The following is an 11,468-nucleotide window of genomic DNA, read 5'->3' as shown; positions in this document are numbered from 1 at the left end:
CAATTCATGGGAAATAATACCTCACTATTATCAAATAAGTAAATACCAGCAAATGTCGGTACTGTAAAGTTTATCTGCAGTTTTTTGTAACTTGAGCAGCTCAGTGACATTGTGGTAGCATTTTCCCTAAACAAAAGCTGCGCAAGGCTGTATACTACTGTGAATATTTTTGATTTGCTGACGGTAACCACTTTTACTATCTTTCCAGTATTGGACTGATTGCATATTTTTGTACAGAAATCAGTGGATTATGATGATGATATCGGTAAGGCATACTTTAGTAGCACCAGCACAATCACCCTGTCAGAGTCCAAGCACAGTCTTAAATAAGTAGGGAAGCACCAATAGCCTACTGGCCATTTACTAGGCTAAAAGATTATATTGATTTCAGAAAATCTGACGAATGATTAAATCTCTGTAATTGAGAAATGTTAGACCGTGCAATCATTCCGATATCAGCCCATAGTAACAATATACTGTAAATATCAAGATGAAGAGATGGCCGATATCTGCGCTTAATATCAACAGGTAACATTCATAAGCCTACTGATATGCTTTATCTAGGTTTAGGGCTATGATATGGAGGGTGTTTGTAAACATATCAGTCAGCAAATGACAATCAAGCTTTTATTATACCAAAAAAGAAGTGCAAATACTTCGGTGAATGACAATCAAAAATATAGGAAGTTAGAACGCAAAGGCGTGCGTGCAAGACACCAGTCATGTTGCCATACCTTAGCATCAGGCATGATGAATTTATTTTAAGAAGTATATTTCATTATTTTCCCCTGTAGCCAAGGTATGGCAGCTTGCCATACCCAATTCACCCTTTGCCATTGTCCTGCCCCTCTCCACACCCATTGGTTGCTGTGTCTTGGTGGGACATTCAGTGGGACATTCCATCCACTGCCATGTTAATTCAGTTGCTTCATATTGTTATTCTGTGTGCTCAATTCTAATTTCAAACTTTGTATCAGTCAATTGGAGCTGCTCAGTGGCAGCATAGTGAATCAGTATGTTATTAAATGTTTTTATTTCTCCAAAAATTATGTTTTAGCTAATTCAACATAAAAAAGGCGGAACCAGGGCGGGACAAGGCAGATAGAGCCTGCTGGTTGGTCAGTCAGGGACCAACCAGAAGGCTAACAAAGGGTGAATTTGGATATACCAGAGAAAAAAGAAAAAATATGGCATCCTGTATATAGCGTCCCGCTGTCTCTCCATATTTGGGCAAGACTGACATCATCAACGTGATGTCAGAGATCCACATGGGAGCCGCACACCGTTACTGGACTCTAAGGTATGGCAACATGACTGGTGTCTTGCACGCACGCGAAGGCGTGCGTGCAAGACACCAGTCATGTTGCCATACCTTAGCAACAGACACGATGAATTTATTTTAAGAAGTATATTTTATTATGTTCCCCTGTAGCCAAGGTATGGCAGCTTGCCATACCCAATTGACGCCTCTGCATCTGGGTCCATTTCTACAGAGGACTTTGCTGTGCCGCCATGAACTGTGATTACTATCCATACAATAGTAGCCACATTAGCAGCATGACCAAAAATGTATACGATCAGTTATTTATAGAACTGAAGTGTTGTAAGATTTTAGCCCATGCTCGCCCTATAGACCATCGTTTTTGTGGCTGTATGTATCTCGGTTTCATCTTTTGTGAAATGCCTTTCGACTTATTTATTTGTCTTTTCACATGATCACATAAGCCCTCTCTCAGTGGTTTCTGTTGTTGTGTGACTTTGCTGTGTTAGTACCACATAGTTACCTAGAGTCAACCCTTTTGTGAAGACCCTGGACCCTTTTAACAAAAGATTAAACAGTGTGTGATGAAATGAATCAAATTCATTCTTAGGTGTTGTTGTTTTAGTTTTTTTGTATCCACCTATTTCCGCGGTAATTTACGGTAGAATTGGGACACATCTGGAGAACAGCTAACATACAAGCTCACGTCACGTCGCAGATGCAACCGTTGTGAGCTTGTAGATCAGGGGTTTTCAAAGTGGGTGACGGGGCACCCTGGGGTGCCGCGACGGCAGTCCAGGGGTGTCGTGAGAGGATTTGATAATATTTGGAATTTATTTGGAAACTTGAAAAAAAAAAATAGTATCATTTTAAACTTGAAGCACAACGTTATTTTCAGTCAGTTCTAACCAAAATGGCTGTTATCTCAACATGTTCCTCCCAACATAATCACTGTCGGGCAGAAATCTCATATCTCCAAATTTCAAATGTGTACGTCTTTTGGTAAAGCAAAGCCCTGCTTCATCATACAAAACTGTTGCACAAAACTAGTGAAAACAGCCGAAACAGTAGATCTGCTGTTTTCACTAGTTGTAGTACATTTTATAGATGATAAATACAAAACGAACGGTTTTGAACATACAAGGTTTCCACCCGACAACGACCATAAGGTGCTGGGAGTGAAAAATTATTATGTTATGGGTGCCTCGGATTAAAACAAATATTTATGGGGTGCCCTGAGACAAAAAGGTTTGGGAACCCCTGTTGTAGATCACACTCGGCTGCGACGCCGAGTGCAATGCACGATGGGACGTTGGAAACTTGTGGATAGACTATCTCGTTTCATTCTTATGAACTGACTGCCAATAATTGCTTGTGGAGGAATTAGTCATCTAAAAGGTTTTCACAACAGGGATGAGGCAGCCTTTTTGATTGATTTTAGGTTGTTGTTACCCGTAAAGACATATCGGCATGAAGGCATTATCATGGTCCTCGGCCCATGGGGTATTCACCCATTTAGATCTAAGGCCGATTCTAAAAACGCCTTCTAAATCCTGACCTAGGTTTTCGGAAGAACTTGTATAATATACTGTACATAGCAAAAACTATTGAAAGGTATACTTACGTATAGGGGTTCCTGGTCTAAATGGGATAAATTACTTTTCTACAGTATGGTTATATTGAACACAACATAGAGCACTAATTACTCAGCAGAGAAAAGGCCATGTCATATCATATCGTCATTGTTGGGTGGAAACCTTGTATGTCCACAACCGTTCGTTTTGTATTTATCATTTTGAAAATGATTTAAAAGACTTTTGTATGATTTGCCCGGGTAGCTCAGTCGGTAGAGCTCTCGCCTTTGAACCGCAAGGTCATGGGTTCGATTCCGGGCACCGCCAAATCGGCGTATGAGTAGCACGGCTTGGCAAGTACTGGGAGCTGATGGTAGGTGTGGCGCTCCACCTCAGCAGTCCATCTCCCAGGGGTCTAGCGCATTCTAACGGGGACAGACTCCCGCGTGTTACCAGCTGATACCGACAATAAGCCACTCCCGACCTACTCGTATGAGGGCTTTAATTTAAGGAAAAACATACAGATTTGAAACCTGGAGATACGAGGTTTCTGCCTGACAGTGACGATATGTTAAGCCTATCATTTACCCTATAAGACTGCGTCGCACACCCAAAATGACCGATTTTCAAACTAAACGTAGCTCTGTCATGAGACAAAGTATATTTAAGCCTGTGACACCTTGAGTGTGTGACACCCGCGTGCAACTAAGTGCTGTCTGCACGAGAAGTACTATGACTCAGGCAGTAGGGTTTCAACTATTGACATGGAATGGACACTACTAGCATCTTCCCCTTCATGCTGACCATTAGTGGCTGGGCTCTTGTGCTAATGGCATCACTCGCTTTAGGCCCCGGGGGGGATGGAGAGAAATTAAAGAAGGCAAGTGAAGGAGGGAGGGAAGGAAGGAACGAGAAAGATAACACCAGTGATGCTTTGCAGATCAGACAAACAGAAGCAAGGCATTCATAGCGACCGCCAGGTCGCAGTTATCAAAACCTCCACCGGAGTCTGTCTGTCACGTCACATCACACTTTTGCCCTACTCAAATCTCTGCCACCGTTGCCCCGATCCATGCCAAATTTTACACACACTCCTTGGCTGCCAAACCACAACCACTCATTTCTCACATGGCCCTCTTCTAGCGCCACCATGAGGCCGATTCTTGCAAAACACATTTTTGGACACCGCTCCTGCAAATTTTGCTCTAAAATCACGCAAAGTGGTACACAGTATCTCTAAAGTTTGAGCCAGGTTATGGTTGAATCTGTAAGGGGGGGTTGAGCCCCCCCACCAGCATCACTCTCAGGATCTGAGTCACTTAAGCCTCTCCACCATGACAAGGTCACAGCAAGAGGACAAGCTCTCCCGTGTGGATATGCTGGTGAATCTTCAGCCTATTTAACCAACTAAAAGTCTTGGAACACTGTTACCAGATGAAAGGTTTTTATCCAGTGTGCACTGACTGGTGTCTCTTCAGGTGACCTAACTGACTGAACCTCTTGTCACACCGTTTACAGTGAAAAGGTTTTTCTCCTGTGTGGATACGCTGGTGAGTCTTCAGGTGACCTAACTGACTAAAACTCTTGTCACACTGTTTACAGATGAAAGGTTTTTCTCCTGTGTGGATATGCTGGTGAGTCTTCAGGTGACCTAACCGACTAAAACTCTTGTCACACTGTTTACAGATGAAAGGTTTTTCTCCTGTGCTGGTACGCTCGTGAATCTTCAGTTCGTCCAACCGACTAAAACTCTTGTAGCACTGTTTACAGATGAAAGGTTTTTCTCCAGTGTGGATACGCTGGTGACTCTTCAGGTTACTTAACCGACTAAAACTCTTGTCACACTGTTTACAGATGAAAGGTTTTTCTCCTGTGTGGGTACGCTCGTGAATCTTCAGTTCGTCCAACCGACTAAAACTCTTGTAGCACTGTTTACAGATGAAAGGTTTTTCTCCTGTGTGGGTACGCTCGTGAATCTTCAGTTCGTCCAACCGACCAAAACTCTTGTAGCACTGTTTACAGTGAAAAGGTTTTTCTCCTGTGTGGATACGCTGGTGAGTCTTCAGGTGACCTAACTGACTGAAACTCTTGTCACACTGTTTACAATAGAAAGGTTTTTCTCCTGTGTGGATACGCTGGTGAGTCTTCAGGCGACCTAACTGACTAAAACTCTTGTCACACTGTTTACAGATGAAAGGTTTTTCTCCTGTGTGGGTACGCTCGTGAATCTTCAGTTCGTTAAACCGACTAAAACTCTTGTAGCACTGTTTACAGTGAAAAGGTTTTTCTCCTGTGTGGGTACTTTCGTGACTTTTCAGTTCGTCCAACCGACTAAAACTCTTGTAGCACTGTTTACAGATGAAAGGTTTTTCTCCAGTGTGGATTGACAGGTGCCTCTTCAGGTCAGCTAAGTAACCGAAACTCTTGTCACACTGTTTACAGTGAAAAGGTTTTTCTCCAGTGTGGATACGCTGGTGCCTCTTCAGCACACCTAACTGACTGAAACTCTTGTCACACTGTTTACAGTGGAAAGGTGTTTCTCCAGTGTGGGTTCGCTGGTGAGTCTTCAGGTAACATAACTTGCTGAAGCTCTTGTGACACTGTTTACAGATGTGAGTTTTCTTATACGTCAGCTGATGTGTCTTCACTTCTCCTCCTGGTTGAGTTAAAGTCTTGGTGAACTTTTGATGACTGTAAGATCTTGGTTCGTCTGTGTCTCCTTGTTCCTGGCTGGTGATTTGCTGGAAGGATTCTGGGGGGATCTGTCCATTCACGGGCATTTGGCAGTAGAGGTCGTCATGGCTTGATTGAGATCTGAAGTATGCGCAATCAGTACAGCAGACCTTAGTCTGGGAAAGTTGAGACCACACTCCTTCCTGGAGTCGGGGCTTATCATCACATCTGCATCTAGACATGGACGAGAGACAGAGTTTTAGGCTCCCTTGGGTAATGGACAATTTATTCATCCCCTTTCTGATTCCCAATGTTTTTTATCCCCTTCTCTCCCGACACTGAGTGAGAACACTGAATCTTATACATGCTGAGCAGAGCTCTGGTCTGACCTCACTCACAACACAACCGGTTGCCGTGCATGCCTGACAACGCCGGTGTGCGCAGGCTGTCGCCCCTCCATTTTGGGCAAGAGTAACGTCATCAATATGACATCACCACCATGATGGAAGAGATCATGATTGAAGAAATCCACATACAGTAGACGCTACGCCATAATTAGACCCGGTTTATTTGTTTTTCATCCAGTAATTACTTGCACATATCCATTTCAAACCATCTCAACCTCGCCTCGCCCTGAGAAATGACGATGTCCCAATCGCATGGAGCCCCTAAAGGGACATGTATGGTTGTTGTTGTTTTTTTTTTTTCTCCTTTTTTTTTAAGGTTTATTGCTTTTAATGGTGCAGGAAAAAAAGTTCGTAAATATTTTTTTTGGGGGGAGGGGGGTAAGAAAAAATGTTTTAGTTAGTAGAAACCTATGGTTTCTTAAGTTTATCTCATCGTGATAGGACTCGTGGGTACGATAAACATAATCAAAATCAACAAAAACTTTTATTGTGGGCTCGCCTGAAAGGTGAGACCATGTTATCTTCATTATTTATAGAGTGAGTTCCGTCGCGTGAGTTCCGTCTAGCTAGTGGGTAAGAAGACTAGACAGAAATACTAATTGAAAGTAGAATCCACACCCTTGGCATTTGTGGAAGGCCGCCCGACTTATACAGTAGGATTAATTCAAGCCACTGAGACCCTATGGCTTTACCAGGGACGTGCAGAGAATGTTTTTTTTTATCATAAAATGTTTTATTGTTTTTCACATTATATAAAAAACTAGACCAGGTCAACCTGGTTGTGCCAGACCCCCATTTATGACATCATGCCTTTTGTAGGCATGTCATCATCATGTCATCATCATATATACCCTTTATATAGAAAACCCGACATTTGCTTATGTAGGCCTACCCATTTCATGGGTCTGGCAAACAACAACAATAACAACAACACAAGTAATCAATCAACTTCAATATCAATCCCCCCTCCCAACCCACCCCTCCATTGTCCACGTACAATTCACATATTCGATCCATAGAATTATCTATTCAGCAGGTTTTTCAGTTCCGATATCAGGTACGTCGGGCTGACATTTCTAAAAGGGCCTAGTGAAAATATTGAAAATGGCAGACCTCCAAGCACACAACGCGTCGCAGCACGACGCGTTGTGAGTTTGGATAAGGCAGTTCTCTTGAATGCTGCCTTCAGGTATGGCATGGAAAGAGGACATTTGCATTTATTTTACCATAGTAAAAACTGCATTCATGGTCTGGAGAGGGCACTTTTTACAGGGATGATGATCACCTGCTGCAAGTACATGAACGTCTGTCACAGCTCTCATTCTACTAATAGCACTGCTTGTGGTGAGTCCTATTTCCTCCAATATAAAGCCTTTCTAAAAATATTACAAAAATGTCTTGCTCTACTCCACCTATTACCTGATATTCTTGAATATGCGTTCTAAAAATGAGTGTTACTGGGTCTGCATTGCAACTTGTCATATTTCTTGTAAATGCTGCCAACAGGGCAAGGAACTCGACTGAATCATTTTCAAATCAATCAGCAAGTTATTTCATCTCAGACTCAATGTTCCTCCAGGCTATGGGATATGCATATAGCTATGTGATACTTCGCTCCTCCTGTCCCTTCGGACAGCCACACAACTACAGTAGGCTATATTACATAGTAACTGATATGCATAAAACTATTTTTCAGCTAATCTCTTAGATACAACTTTGTTTTTGTGAAGTAGTTGAATTCTTATTGGTGAAGATTATATAATGATGGTCACATTTTCTCCTTTGTACATAGGCCTACAGTGTATTATTGTATTATTGTTATGCTATGTTGCTGAATTGAATGCATAGGACCACAATGGAAACAAGTCCCCGGGACTTTATGTGTTCTCCTTTTAGCCTAAATGTCTGACCGTACCTCGTGCTGTTTACATTTCTGACCAACAAATATTCGATCAGTCAATCAATCAATCTAAAAAACAAAGGGAGAGAGAGAGAGTGAGAGACCGAGGGAGAAAGAAGGAGATAGTGTGTTACCTTCACACTATGTAAATCCTGTAAATATATTCCAACATAATTTTGTTTTATGACAACATACCACACTGCTTTTTGATGTGTTCACCGACCCAAGATCAGTTTTGACTGGAATGTCGAACAGGAATGAGAATTTTATCGAGATCCAAAAGGGAGATCACACATTTTCTAAATCTTTTTAAATATATATTTTTAAATGTAGTAAAAGAAAAGTGTATTTTTACTCGAGTCGTGACCAGTAAAAAGAGATGCCCGAGACCCAAACTAGTGAAAATAGCAGATCTAAGAGCTCACAACGCGTCGCTTCGCGCCACATCGTGAGCTTGTAGATTGGTTATTTTCACTACTTCTTATAACTAGAAGCTGGGCCGCCCTTCGGGCGGCCCAGCTTCTAGTCGGCGACCTGGCCAACTCGGAACAATGTAAATAGGGAATGAATGCCCCGCCCTTTAATGCAAACCCCATTATACCTGTTTTCATAGGACCCGTTTTGACCATCTGTCTGCCTGTGTCCATTTATGCCCATATATGGAGTTATCTGTATCTGTCTGTCTGTATGTCGCTGTCCATTTTATGTCCATATATGGAGATCACTGCAGTTATAGTTCTGGGTCCATTTTATGCCAATATATGGAGATATCTGTCTATCTGCGTCCATTTTATGCCCATATATGGAGTATCTGTCTGTGCCTCCAACTGTGTTGCAGACAATTGACTCATGTGGCGTACGTGATGTCAGAGCCTTTTATGAAGTGATGTCACAATGAGTCAGAGCTTTCGCCGATTTCCTCCGGAACAGCCTGATGTCAACAATCAACCAAATAAACCAACAATCAAATAAGGAGATTCCGAACGTTTCGCGCCGGTTCGGGAAAACCGCGCGTCGGGTCGGGTCGAGACCCGGCACTGCACTCCGTGCCGCGGCGGGGAACGCGTGTGCCGAATCTGAAGCCGGTGGGACGAACGGTTCTCGAGATACGCGGATTACAGACACACAGACAGACAGCCAGACACGCAGAGACTTCTCGCATTTATAGATAGATTATATGTTATATTATTTTTTTATTTGTGGAATTTCTTATAGATGTGTGTTTTTCCCCCTTATATAAATATGTGTGTGTGTGTGTGTGTGTGTGTGTGTGTGTGTGTGTGTGTGTGTGTGTGTGTGTGTGTATATATATATATATATATATATATATATATATATATATATATATATATATACTGTATATTAGGGCTGGGACTCTAACTGATTAATTGTGATTAATTAATTACAGAAAATTAACGCATTTTAATCTCACTTAGTTTTTGCACCACAGAACCTTCAGTTTTGGGCATACCGATCATAGCGATGCACCAACCAAGAAGAGACAACAAACGCAAAGGGAGAAGTAGCCGATCAGAGCGCTTTGCTTGGCCCAGTGGATGCGAAATTTAGATTTAAAAAACTCACTCGTTGATTCACTCGTACAACAAAATGTGTTTTACTTGAAAATAAATGCTTCTAGGGTCAAATATTAATATGCGATTAAAATGTGATTAATTGTGATTAATTAATTACAAAGCCTGTAATTAATTAGATTAATTGTTTTAATCACATCCCAACCCTAATATACAGTATATATATATATATATATATATATATATATATATATATATATATATATCCTATAGATACTATATGCTATAAAATATATTATAAAATAAATTTAGATTTTTTCGTGACCCATAAACATTGTTCTGTGACCCAGTGCACTATATACAGCCCAGACCACACAGTGGATGGGAGCATGGTGGGGGGGATACAGGCCTGTCTGACGTGATGTCCAGCGATGTTGTGACATGTGGTCCATCATGTGTTCACCATCACTTGTCACTTATGGGAAGGGAAGTGACTCACTCAAGAGTCAGGGGCGTCACAGGGGGGGAGAGAGTGGGACTGATTTACTAGGGCCCAAGGTGGAGGGGCCCTAGTAACTTTAGCTATTGAAAAATAGCAGATATACCGAGTGCCGCGCTGTGAGCTTGTAGATCTGCTATTTTTGAAAATGTGTGAAAATCTTGGAATATATGTTTTTTTTTAAGCGAACCTTTGTAACTCAAATTTTGCTTCTTGGGGGTCCTTCACATGAAAAGGTTTGAGCACCACTGACATGGAAACATAGGTTTCTTGCACACATTTTCACGATTTTTTCAAAAATTGCAGATATACAAGCTCGCAGCACGGCACTCGTTGCCGCCCTTTGAGCTTGTATATCTGCTATTTTTCAATAGTTAACATTCATGGGGGCCCGCAATGAATCCTTGTACCCAGGGCCCAGAATTTGGTGTGACGCCCCTGCTCAGAGTACATGTCATGCTGGCCTTCTCTGGAAATGCTGGTGTTTGGCAATGTTTTTTTGTTTTTGTTTGTTTTTTTACCCATTGAACAACACTGTGTCGGGTTTCAAAAAACATTCCCCAAACATTCCATGATTTTTCTAAGTCATTTCATTTATAAAACGAGCTTGTAGATCTGCTGTCTTCACTAGTTTGGGTCCCGGGCAAATGTCTAATTTCTCTTTTGGGTCTCAGGCTAAAAAGTTTGGGAACCACTGTCATAGCTGACAAGACATAGGACCACAATGGAAGCATTCATAGAATGTATAGAATAGAATGTAGCCTACTTCTTAAAATAAATGTATCCTGTTGCTAAGGTACTGTATGGCAACATGGTGTCTTGCGCGTTCTGAACTGACGCCACTGGAAATTTGGCACCATTGTACATTTTTGCAAACTGTTAATACAGCATTCAATCAATGTGAATGAGCATCCCATGACATAAGACTAAACAATCTCAGATGACTAAAATATAACTAAAACTAGATGGTGTGTTATTCAAAAGACTAGGAAGACTAAATCAAAGGTTTGCTGACATTATGTTTAGCGTTTTGCTTAATGCATAAATGCTATTGGTCTTCGAGGCACTGTTCAGACTCTCCAGATTGAAAATGAGAATGAAACAAATTAACGGTTTATTTTCTAGTTTCTGTCTATCCACCGTGCATCTGCATCTTCCTCATCTCTGACCTGGGTTCCTTTCTTTTTTCTTTTTTTTCCTGTTCTCCGGCTGCTAGTAGGCCTACTGTGTTTTATCTGTCTGTCATTGACTCATTCAATGTTATATCAAGTATCTCAATGTAAATAAGCCATATGCTTTCCTGAGCGTATCCTTTTGTGTACCAGTGAACTGTACTGTCATGAAACCATACCTTTCCCTGTGCAAACTTCTAATAAATGCTTCAATCAATCAACTTTGCCCTGGCCCCCTGCATCACCTTGTTATGAACAGCAAGTGTAAATCAAATAAAGAAATCCCACCATACAACTTTTCCTTTCTAGAGAAGATCAGAGGGAGAGAGAGAGAGAGAGAGAGAGAGAGAGAGAGAGAGAGAGAGAGAGAGAGAGAGAGAGAGAGAGAGAGAAATGTGTGTGTGTGTGTGTGTGTGTGTGTGTGTGTGTGTGTGTGTGTGTGTGTGTGTG

This window comes from Nannobrachium achirus, assembly GCF_963921795.1.
Source record: "Nannobrachium achirus genome assembly, chromosome: 18".
NCBI classification, from domain to species: domain Eukaryota; kingdom Metazoa; phylum Chordata; class Actinopteri; order Myctophiformes; family Myctophidae; genus Nannobrachium; species Nannobrachium achirus.
The sequence above is the reverse complement of the archived record's forward strand: the minus strand, read 5'-3'. Positions refer to the sequence as shown.